This window comes from Lissotriton helveticus, chromosome 7 (genome assembly GCF_964261635.1).
Source record: "Lissotriton helveticus chromosome 7, aLisHel1.1, whole genome shotgun sequence".
In the NCBI taxonomy this organism is placed as follows: Eukaryota; Metazoa; Chordata; class Amphibia; order Caudata; family Salamandridae; genus Lissotriton; species Lissotriton helveticus.
Genome location: NC_136068.1, coordinates 1864559912 through 1864571859, shown reverse-complemented (window position 1 = coordinate 1864571859; position 11948 = coordinate 1864559912).

The following is an 11948-nucleotide window of genomic DNA, read 5'->3' as shown; positions in this document are numbered from 1 at the left end:
ATAGAAACACATACTTATTTAAACAGGAACTCTTACAATCTCATACTCTCACATATACTCACTTACATACATCAATATTCACATATACTAGATTAAAACATATGTAGTTACTGATAAAGACACTAGTGAGACAGTCATTCACTCACTAACACACACATATACACACTCATCCACCCATACAGTCCTGCACATATGCTGTCTTCAAAACACATACAGAGAGTCAGTTATTCATGCATCTATGTGCTAAGTAATACCCCCACCAAACCACAAAAACACTCATACTGATACTAAAACAAACATCTAATAACCCATATACATACACATGTAGCTACTCACCAACCCATGCAGCCACTTATACAGAAAATGAAACACTAATCATTATATTTAAATATTTAAACATTACTCACTAATATATGTATTCACTAAGATACACTTAATAAGCCAGTTAACCAATCAATTAAAAAAAAAACCATCTAAACACTTATTTAAACATTTATTCTTCCATCAACTTTTACATATACATATATAAAACATATTTATTTCTTTGAAAGACAGACATTCACTGGATGGTGTCATCAGTGATGTCATGAGTGATGTCACTAACCATGTCATGATTGATGTAATATGTGACGTCATCAGCAGTGCATTGCACGCGCAAGTTATAGTGAGTCCAACTAACTATAACGTGGGAATGTCAACGGTTTTATGCAAGTAAAACTTCCAGCTAACTATAACTGGTGTGAAACCTATGGTTTTTTCAGTGAATATATATATATATATATATATTCACTGAAAAAACCATAGGTTATAGACCATATATAGTTAGGAATTAGCATTTAAAAAACCTTATTTTACTCACACAAAACCATTGAAATTCCATATATAGTTAGTTGCACTAACTATATATCGCGCACCTGCAATCCACTGCTGATCATGTCACATATTACATCATTCATGACATGGTCAGTGACATCACTGATGACATCACTGATGACATCTCAAATGACATCACTGATGAGATCACTGATGACATCATCCAGTGACTGTGTGTTTCTGGAAAGTTTAAATATGTTTTACATATTGAAGAATGAGTAGATGTATAAGTGTCTGGACGAAGGATTTAGTAGGTGCATGACTGAATGTATGAGTGAGTGATTAAATGTGTCTCACTGAGTGCATGGGTTAGTGACTAAACTGTCTTAATTTGTGCATCATTATGTCTGTTGTTCTGTAAACTGCTGCATGTGTTGATCAGTAGCTATATGATTAACTATATGGGTTATTGATTGATTGTCTAAGTATTTGTATGGGAGACTGAGTGTGTGTGTGGCTGGCTGGGAGGTGTGTGACTCTGTGCAGATCAATGTGTACTTGTATCAATGATTGTATAAGAAAGTAAGTATGTGTTAGTATATGTTTGAAAATGTAAGGTGCTCTATGTTTAACTGTATAGACAAAAAAAATGGAAGTGTGATTGATTCTTTACAGGACTGACTAGGTGTGTGAGTAACTCCATGGATGAGTGGCAGAGTGTGAGTGTCTGTATAGGTGTATGAGTGCATATGATAGTGTTGTAAAGATGAGTGATTGTATGTATGAATGATTGTATGGGTGAATGAGTGAATGTGTGTGTAGACGTAGGAATCAGTGAGTACGTATGTAGTAACTAGTATTGGTGTGTCAATGGTTTCAAAAATTATACTCTGTATTTAACACTGGGTGAAACAGAGGTTATATTAAAATGTGAGGAGATGCATTGTATTGTCACATGAATGATATCATCAGTGATGTGGTCATTGATGTCAAATGAGATGTCATCAGTGATCTCATCAGTGATGTCATTTGAGATGTCATCAGTGATGTCATCAGTGATGTCATTTGAGATGTCATCAGTGATGTCATCAGTGATGTCACTGACCATGTCATGAATGATGTAATATGTGACATGATCAGCAGTGGATTGCAGGTGCGCGATATATAGTTAGTGCAACTAACTATATATGGAATTTCAATGGTTTTGTGTGAGTAAAATAAGGTTTTTTAAATGCTAATTCCTAACTATATATGGTCTATAACCTATGGTTTTTTCAGTGAATTTTCAAGGTTTTGTAAATGCTAATTCCTAACTATATATGGTCTATAACCTATGGTTTTTTCAGTGAATTTCAATGGTTTTTTAATAGCAAATATCATAAGCTGTCGAATGTCAAGTACGTGGTAAGTGAAAACATTTTCGTGTTTATGCACACTGATCTGCTTTGAATGGTGCCCCCCCCCCCCTCATTTCTATTAGGAGTACTCTCTCTTTGCAGATAGTGAAAGGTAGTTAACGCAGGTCTTTGCCCCCATTGTAATCCGTCGTGCCTGCTTCTCTCTCCATTTGATTGATTGTTATCCAAGTATTTACTGTTTTAGAATTAGTTCTCTTTGGTTCATTCTCTATTTACAAACAAACACAGAGTCGCAATACTCTGTTTAGTCTTTGCAGATAACGAAAAATCGTGTAAAAAAAAAAGAAAAGGAATCGAGCAAAATCAGTAGGCCACTAATGGGATCTCTTTTTGACCTCGCTAAAATAGAAACATTAGGAACAACCCCTCATGACAAATACAAAACTAGTGAGATGAACTGAACTCCACACAATGATGGCTGCAAAACAGCTCGGCTCCGCCACCCACCCCGCCCAAAATAACGATAAAGAACGGCTGCCATGATTGGTTGCGGAATGACCACGACGGAGCTACGAAATGGTGCTGCTCTCATGCTAACCCCAGCTTCAGTCTGAAACATCCAGAAACACTGTAGACTACCAATTCGATCAGTTCCGGTAGCGCCCCAATGTAACCCGGTAGAGAAGAACTAGCTCTCCCCTCTTTGACTGATGGTTCTTGTTGCCTGTCCCTTCTGTTGTCATTTAACAGAACTATTTAGCCTGCTGAAAGGGGTTGTGTTCCGACCGCTGATTGGTGGAGACATTTTGACTATATTCTGTACCTGCGTTGTCGCGTAATGCGTCATATGACGCGCCGCGTTAGCGCATCCGGAAGTCATCCGGGGCGCGCAGCGCGTAACGTAAGCATAACAAGTCATGTGACTTGTTAATAAAACTTTTCATTGGTTCATTTTACTTTTCTTATTGTAATGATGAAAGGCTTGGTCATATGACCTAAAAATTACGCTTTTCATTACTTCCGAACATTATTTTTTCTTAAATATATGTTATAATGTTCCAGGCTAATGTACTTTCCCGGAAATTTTACAACTGTCCTGCAAGTAAAATATATTCTTTTTTCGAGAAAAAGAGCGTTTCTTCGTCCCATGACGGAGCCGTTGAGCAAAAGAGGGTCGACCTGCTGTCTTAGTCGCCGATACGCCTGAATATGAGATTCTTATCGATCACTTTATGTTGCAGGAATAGAAAACACAACAGCCCTTGACCATTTATCTTTACTGCGTTCCTTCGTATTATACCTTTTACCCTTCATGTAATTGGTCTGCTTTATTTCACTTGCCTTTTAATGATTCTAAAACAGTCACTATTATTAAAAACTTTACCAATGTATATACTACTACCATGTTTTCTTTTAAAAACCTTTATTGTGAAAATTTCATTATACAAATACGAGCCTATAACCACGTGGGCCTGCCACAGAGCAAACTGTAATCGTATATGATGAATAGACATTTACACTGTAGAGGAACGTAACGGGCGGGCCATTAGGTTGCAAGAACTAAGGTGTCTAACAGTTACGGAATCGGTGGACGTACATTTTATAATTAAAATACGACAGGGCCAGTTACAATAAAATTATCTAGATATACATTTGCGGGCAAGTACCATGGGTGACGTTAATTCGAACTTTCAACAGTACAGTAATCAATAACACATCAGAACTTAATATCAATAGGGATGTCGAAATATTCAATCAATTCTCGTCCCCGCCCGCCATGTGCTTCAAAACTGCATACGTATCTCGTGATTTCAAGGTTCTGCAACCAGTACACAACAAGGAGTTACGAGTCCCATTTATTCCGGCGCCATTTTGGGCGAGGACGGGCAGGTCCAGGATATAGTCAAAATGTCTCTACCAACCATCGACTATGATGATGTTCATATGCTGTATTTATTAGAGTAACACTCATCTGTCCACATGAAATTAATTTGCCACAATCTAAACATGTCATTTTAATCTTTCCAAAGTTCTTCTAAATATTTGGGACCGTTTCCCTTGCCTCTGAAGCTCTCAGTGCCACTTCTTTGATGAATGTACTAGCAGCTCAGGGGTTCTCCTCCAAATCTCTCTTTTATGCAGCACTATAATTAATTGGTGCCACCTCTCCATATGACGATGCATGGTATAGTTACCACAACTATATTTTTTTTCGGTTCCTCTGGAGAGTTCATCGTGGCAGATGAAGCGTGTAACGTACCGGGCATTTACCTTTTTTTGCATGTACAGGAAAGGAAAAAAAAATCGAGCGTCCGAGTTCTAAGGTGTCCCAGGGCCATTTTGGTGGACCAGGCCCAAATCCAAAGAACAGCCATCTCACAGGCTAATGGGGCGACCCACGCCGAGTTTCAGCATTGTAGGATGACCACACAAGTACAGCAACTTGCTAGACATCACCTCGGTGCCATCCGGATCTCGGCGCCCCACTGCAGATGAAGTGCCTCTCAACTATGAAACCACCACGGTGACATCCGGATCTTGGCGCGTTGTGCTGCCTTCGGCCTATTCGCACATCGGTCCGCTACTGACGCCATCTCACAGGCTAATGGGGCGACCCACGCCGAGTTTCAGCATTGTAGGATGACCACACCAGTACAGCAACTTGCTAGACATCACCTCGGTGCCATCCGGATCTCGGCGCCCCACTGCAGATGAAGTGCCTCTCAACTATGAAACCACCACGGTGACATCCGGATCTTGGCGCGTTGTGCTGCCTTCGGCCTATTCGCACATCGGTCCGCTACTGACGCCATCTCACAGGCTAATGGGGCGACCCACGCCGAGTTTCAGCATTGTAGGATGACCACACCAGTACAGCAACTTGCTAGACATCACCTCGGTGCCATCCGGATCTCGGCGCCCCACTGCAGATGAAGTGCCTCTCAACTATGAAACCACCACGGTGACATCCGGATCTTGGCGCGTTGTGCTGCCTTCGGCCTATTCGCACATCGGTCCGCTACTGACGCCATCTCACAGGCTAATGGGGCGACCCACGCCGAGTTTCAGCATTGTAGGATGACCACACCAACTTGCTAGACATCACCTCAGTGCCATCCGAATCTTGGCATCTCAACGCCTAGTGGTATCTTCCATACAAAAAATATTGTTACGCTGCCTTTGGCCCCATTCGCACATCAGTCCGCAACTTAGACATCACCTCGGTGCCATCCGGATCTTGGCATCTCAGCGCCTTGTGGTGTCAGTCAGAAAATATTGTTGTGCTGCCTTCGGCCTATTCGCACATCGGTCCGCTACTGACGCCATCTCACAGGCCAACGGGGCGCCCCACGCCGACTTTCAACATTGTAGGATGGCCACAGAAGTGCGACAACTTACTAGACACCACCTCGGTGCCATCCGGATCTTGGCGCGTTGTGCTGCGTTCGGCCTATTCGCACATCGGTCCGCTACTGACGCAAACTCACAGGCCAACGGGGCGCCCCACGCCGACTTTCAGCATTGTAGGATGGCCACACCAGTGCGGCAACTTGCTACACACCACCTCGGTGCCATCCGGATCTTGGCGCGTAGTGAAGCTGCAGCAGCTGCAAATAAGCTTCAGACAGTGTTACAACCGCTGCTCAGAACTCTCAACTATGACACCACCTCGGTGCCATCCGGATCTTGGCGCGTTGTATTGCCTTCGGCCTATTCGCACATCGGTCCGCTACTGACGCCGCCTCACGTGCCAACGTATTTTCTCCGCATTTTATACCCTATGCCGCATAACAGATCATGTGACTTGTTTATAAAACTTTTCATTGGTTCATTTTACTTTTGGTTTCCGAATGATGGAAGGCTTGATCATATGACCTAAAAACAACACTTTTCATTGGATGAAAACTTTTTTTTTCCCCGAAACGATGAAAGCCCCACCTTGTTTCTGGATGTTTCAGACTAAACTGGCGTCAGCATGAGAGCACCACCATCTCGTAGCTCCGTCGTGGTCATTCCGCGAGCAATCATGGCAGCCGCTCCCCACCAGAAGCCTGCAGGAGTCGGGGCCCCCAAAACTTTTGATGAATTCTCAAGGCGGAGGGGACGCTTTCGAGAATGGGGTCCAAGACCTAGCAGACAAGCGTCCGATTTCCAAGGTGTCCAAGGGCCATTTCAGTGGACCACGCCCAAAAAGGAAAGAGCCTGCCGCCATTTTGAGAGTCCTGTGGCAGCCGCCTATCGCTGCACCGCAAGAGTGGGCGCAACTCAGCTGAATGGCGGATTTTGACACAGTGGACCAAAAGCGGACGGAATGGCAACTGAAACGGTAAAGGGGCGCCCCACTAAAACAGATGAGACTCCACCTGGAGAGGCCCGTTCACGCCGCCTCCCCCGGGGCGCTCCACGCCGTTATTCGGAGCAGCATTGTAGGATACCAAAACCAGTGCGGCAACTTACTGGACATCACCTTGGTGCCATCGTTCTGCTGCCTTGGAACTATTCGCACAACAGTTTGCTACTGATGACCCACCCCCCGCGACGCCCCACGCCGTTATTTGCTGGGTGGCAACTTACTAGACATCACTTTCGTGTCATCTAGATTTCGGCGCGTTCTGCTGCCTTGGAACTATTCGCACAACAGTTTGCTACTGATGACCCACCCCCCGCGACGCCCCACGCCGGAAATCTGGACGTTGTGCTTCGTTGGGACTATTCGCACAGCCGACCGCTACTTCGTTGTTTTTCTCTAAAAATGTTTATATGTTATTACTATTTTTGTTTTCTTGTATATATTTATAAATTATTAAAGTTTTATAATCTTACTACTTTGTCGGAGTGCTATATATTTTTAATGTGACACATAATTGTAAAAACTTTGATGTACAAAGAGTCATCCCTGGAATCTTCCGCTTCACGCTCGGTCCCCTCCCCAATCACAATACAGGATGGTTTTCAGATAATAGCAACGCTTCTGCTGTGACGGATCTCATCGAGTGTGGGCCTTGATCTACTATAACTCCTTTGAAGAGGGGTGATTCTTTACAGCTGTGGCCATAAACTACATCTGCAGGGCTAGCTGATAGCCTAGGACCGGCCTGGACAATCGGACACAGAGAAAAAGGAGTGTCAGAGGGTGCGGTAGTGAATAGGGCGAAAGGGAGGTGTCGGGCGGGCACAGGGTGTGATTGTCAGGGAAGAGCAGCGCAGATGGGGGGAGGTTTATTACCCATGCATAAGACAGAGAGCGGGGGTGACCACTGCCTGGGTGAGATGCTTGCGAGGGTGGGGAGCCATGCTAAGGATCGACAGCGTGCACAGAGTGGGTCTGGTCAAGGCATCTAAAATGGCTGCCGTGCACGACAAAAGTGTGGCATTTGAAAAAAGACAAGATGGCGCACACAATGTTTTTCAACAATTCCTGATTTCCTTCGAATCGAACGTTAACAGACGTTGGGGCATATTACCAAAGTTAAGCGATATTTATCCCTAACGATGCATTGCAAAGATTTTTTTACCGTCAGAAATTATCGCAGATAAACCTTGCTATTATCAAGGTTTATCGCAAATACGATAAAAAACGAGCGCAATGCATTAATATCGCTGAAAACTCCGCGATATTCATGCATTACCGAGCTAATGCTCTTAGCCATGTTATCCACCTCCCATTGGATAACATGGCTAAGAACTGCTCAGGGCAGCTGTTACTTTTTGGAGATATTCGCGCTTATCTCGAATATTTCCAAAAGTTGATAATAGGAGATAGCGATGTTAGCGACTGTTTCCAGTCGCTAACATCTTGGCATGCCCACTTTGCATGTCATTAGTGATAAATATCACTCACATGCAAAGTGGGACCCAAGATGGTCGCTATCTCCTACTAGCCGTCGCTAACTGGTGTTAGCAACAGCTAGGTAATACAGATATAATTTTATCTCCGCGAAGCGGAGCGCTGTTACAGATATATATCTTGTTTTTGAACGTTAATTTCTCAAAATGCACTGAAGCACATATATTGAGACATAGCAAAGGCACATCGGGCTACCAGTCCCTAATATTTTACCAAGTTTCGTGCAAATCCATTCAGCCGTTCGATTATTATTATTATTTTTTTTTTTTGCCCCGCGGGGCCCTTTTAAAACCTCCACATCAAACCTAGGGGGTCAGCGAGGATCTACTATGCCCCCTTATGGTCATTTGCCCCTTCGCTTTGGCCTCCTCTTGTCTCTCGATCCTACCGAGAGACAAGATGGCGGCCGCTACGTACTGTTTGGAATGTTTACAGACACCGGAGAGCCAATCAGCTTCGCTTCGCAAAGCTCCGTAACGCGAAAAGTACGCGAAGCGGTGCGCTGTTACAGATATATATCTTTTTTTGAACGTTAATTTCTCAAAATCCACTGAAGCACATATATTGAGACCTAGCAAAGGCACATCGGGCTACCAGTCCCTACAATTTTGCCAAGTTTCGTGCAAATCCATTCAGCCGTTCGATTATTATTATTATTATTTTTTTTTGCCCCGCGGGGCCCTTTTAAAACCTCCACATCAAACCTAGGGGGTCAGCGAGGATCTACTATGCCCCCTTATAGTTATTTCCCCCTTTGTTTTGACCTCCTCTTGTCTCTCGATCCTACCGAGAGACAAGATGGCGGCCGCTACGGACTGTTTGGAATGTTGACAGACGCCGGAGAACCAATCAGCTTCGCTTCACAAAGCTCCGTTGCGCGAAAAGTCCGCGAACCAGAGCGCTGCCCGGTCCGCTGTTACAGATATATATCTTTTTTTAAACGTTAATTTCTCAAAATCCACTGGAGCACATATATTGAGACCTACAAAAGGCACATCGGGCTACCAGTCCCTACAATTTTGCCAAGTTTCGTGCAAATCCATTCAGCCGTTCGGGCTAAAAGTGAGGCCAACCGCCCTATGGAAAACTCAATGTTAAAAACACGTTTTGGGACCCCCCTTTTTTCTCGGCCCCCACTGGACGAACCCCCCCCAAATTTTAAAGGGCTGCTCAGAAACAAAATGTGCCATTTTCCTGAAAATTTCAGCCAATTCCGTCCACAAACGCCAAAGTTATTAGACATAGAATTTTCCAAAAACCCATAGAGAAAAAATCCTAACTATATATACCTACTGGCGACCGCCAGTAGGTAATATATATATATATATATACCAAAACTTATCCTGGTATCCAGTAAGAAAAGGATTGTCCGGGCCACTTTGTGCAGAAAAACAAGCTTTATTAAGGCTCCACTCGATGCGTTTCGAGGATACAACCTCTTGTTCACGAGCGTGAGTGTTTGTGTTCAAGTGAATTAAGTACTGTCCCATGTTCATAGACACAGTAAACAGACTCCCAAGTCTGAACAGATCACGGAGCTACAATACAACTGGTGACTTCAGAATCAAATTTGTCAAACAATATGCCATTATAGAAAATAAATGAATACATTGTGGCAGAGTAAATCATGAAACAATTAATCATGAACAACAGTAAAAAATTATCATATTTTGAAACGCGTGTTCAGCACACACATTCAAATTTATGCCTTCAAGTAATTCGCAGTCTAGCCTCAGTGGGCATCTCCAAATGATCAATGGAAGCGCAAACAAACTTTCTGCACCAGCGCATAAACTATCAGTCCAGTTTGAAATGCCCTGTATAAAGGCAACATTACGCCCCAGTGGGCAAAATAATACGACATGCTGGGTCAATTCAGCCTGAAGAAAAGGATTACCAAGTTCCATGTTTCATTCATTCTCAACTGCCATACGTGATTGTGAACCAATACCTCTGGTTACAGGTTTCCGTCAAGCCTGCTCGTGGGCGGTCCGAGGTGGGGCTACCGGTCGCCCTATGAATCCAAAAACACCCAGTCCATATGGACAAACGTACTCGGACACCTTCTTTTGCTTGAGCCCCAAAGTTTATTTAGGCAGGAAACAACGCGTTTCACCTTATGGCTTGTTCACGTGAACAAGCCATGAGGTGAAACGCGTTGTTTCCTGCCTAAATAAACTTTGGCGCACGAGCAACTGAAGGTGTCCGAGTATATTTGTTCATACGAACTGGGTGTTTTTTCGAGATATATATATATATATATATATATATTACCTAATGGCAGTCGCCAGTAGGTAGTTATAGTTAGGACCTAGTTTCCATAGGAACTTCACAACATTCTATTGGAAATAACTTTGGCGCCGGTGGACAAATCCTCGTGAATTTCTACAAGAGAATTGCCTGCTCGGTTCCGCTCCTTCCCTGAAAGTTTGGGGGTGATTCGTCAAGTGGGGGCTGAGAAAAAAGGGGGTCCCAAAACATGTTTTCCCCATGCAATTTTCCATAGGGACCTTTACCCAGGGCTACAGCCGAACGGCTGAACGGAATTAGATGAAATTTGGCAGAGAGGTAGAGTTCTGTTCGCAGATTGTGCTTTTTGTTAAATGGTGTAAACCCGTTCAGTAGTTTTTTGAGAAAATTGGCAAGCGTACGGAAATCTGTTCAATTACGAGCGCAAGCTGCATGCTGATTGGCTGTGAACTGTCTGTCAAAACTCGAAACCAGGAAGTATTGGCGCCCATCTTGTGCCTCGCTAGAACTGATTCACAAGAAAACAGTAAAGCAAAGGGGAGAAATAAGGGAAGGGGGTAGGTTACAAACATTCTGACCCTCTAGGCTGGCTCAGGGGGTTGTACATAGATGTTTTGGCTCTATTTTTTTTTTTTTTTTTTTTTTAAAGGAAAATCACGGCGTACGCGTATGGAAATACGTACAATTACGAGCAAGAATTGTATGCTGATTGGTTGTCATTACTACAAAACAGGAAATGTTGGCAGCCATCTTGTTTGTCGCTAGAGCCGAGTCACAAGAAAACAGTAAAAAAAGGTTGAGAAATAAGGAAAGGGGGCAGGGTAGAAACATTCTGACCCTATAGTCTTGGTCAGGGGGATGGTACATGGATCTGTAGGCTCAATTTTTATTTTAAATAAAATAAAAAATTGCGGGGTACTCGTGCAGTACTTGTACGGGTGGAAAACGTGAAAAAAAACTAGAAGTCCATTTTGTTTATTAGGTCCCGGGTGGGCAAATTACGTGGGCAATTTTTAGAGCTATATTTCTATGACAGTATGTAAAACTCCGTTTTTTTTCCTGCACCAGTTGTACTCTCTACGCATGCGCAGCCTTGTTTGCAAATGCACTTTTTTTATTTTTCCTCAAGTTCGCCAAGCAAACCTCCCCTGATTTTAGGTATTATATTTGCCGCTTTCTTTTCCCGGGTCATGTGTGTCATCCGGTGCTATATTTTTTTAATATATTAATAAACATATTGTATGTGTATTTATTTGAAATGTAGTGTCGAGGCGCCAAACGTTGATTACATACTCCGTCCAACCGCCATTTTAGTCGTTTTTCTCCTTTATTTTTATTATACCTGTTACTTTCATTTTACCCTGTGCATATTTTGTATGTGATCAATGAGATTTCGTGCCACAGATACCACTGTGTTTGTCCTTGGTCTCTGATCTTATCAGACTTGGTCACACGTCTAGCTAGAAACTAATTTGAAGGACGTAAGGCACAGGCATTACAACACGTGTTGATCAACAAAAAAACATTATTAAGATTATGCATGTATCATGTGTGGTAAATGCATACTAGTTGTAAAAGCATGTGGTAAAGCGATATGCGTGCTAATGTTTTTGTGGTGACGATCACGCATGCTTATGAACCGGGTCTGGGCGTGGTGGAGTCTAGGATACCAGGCGGAG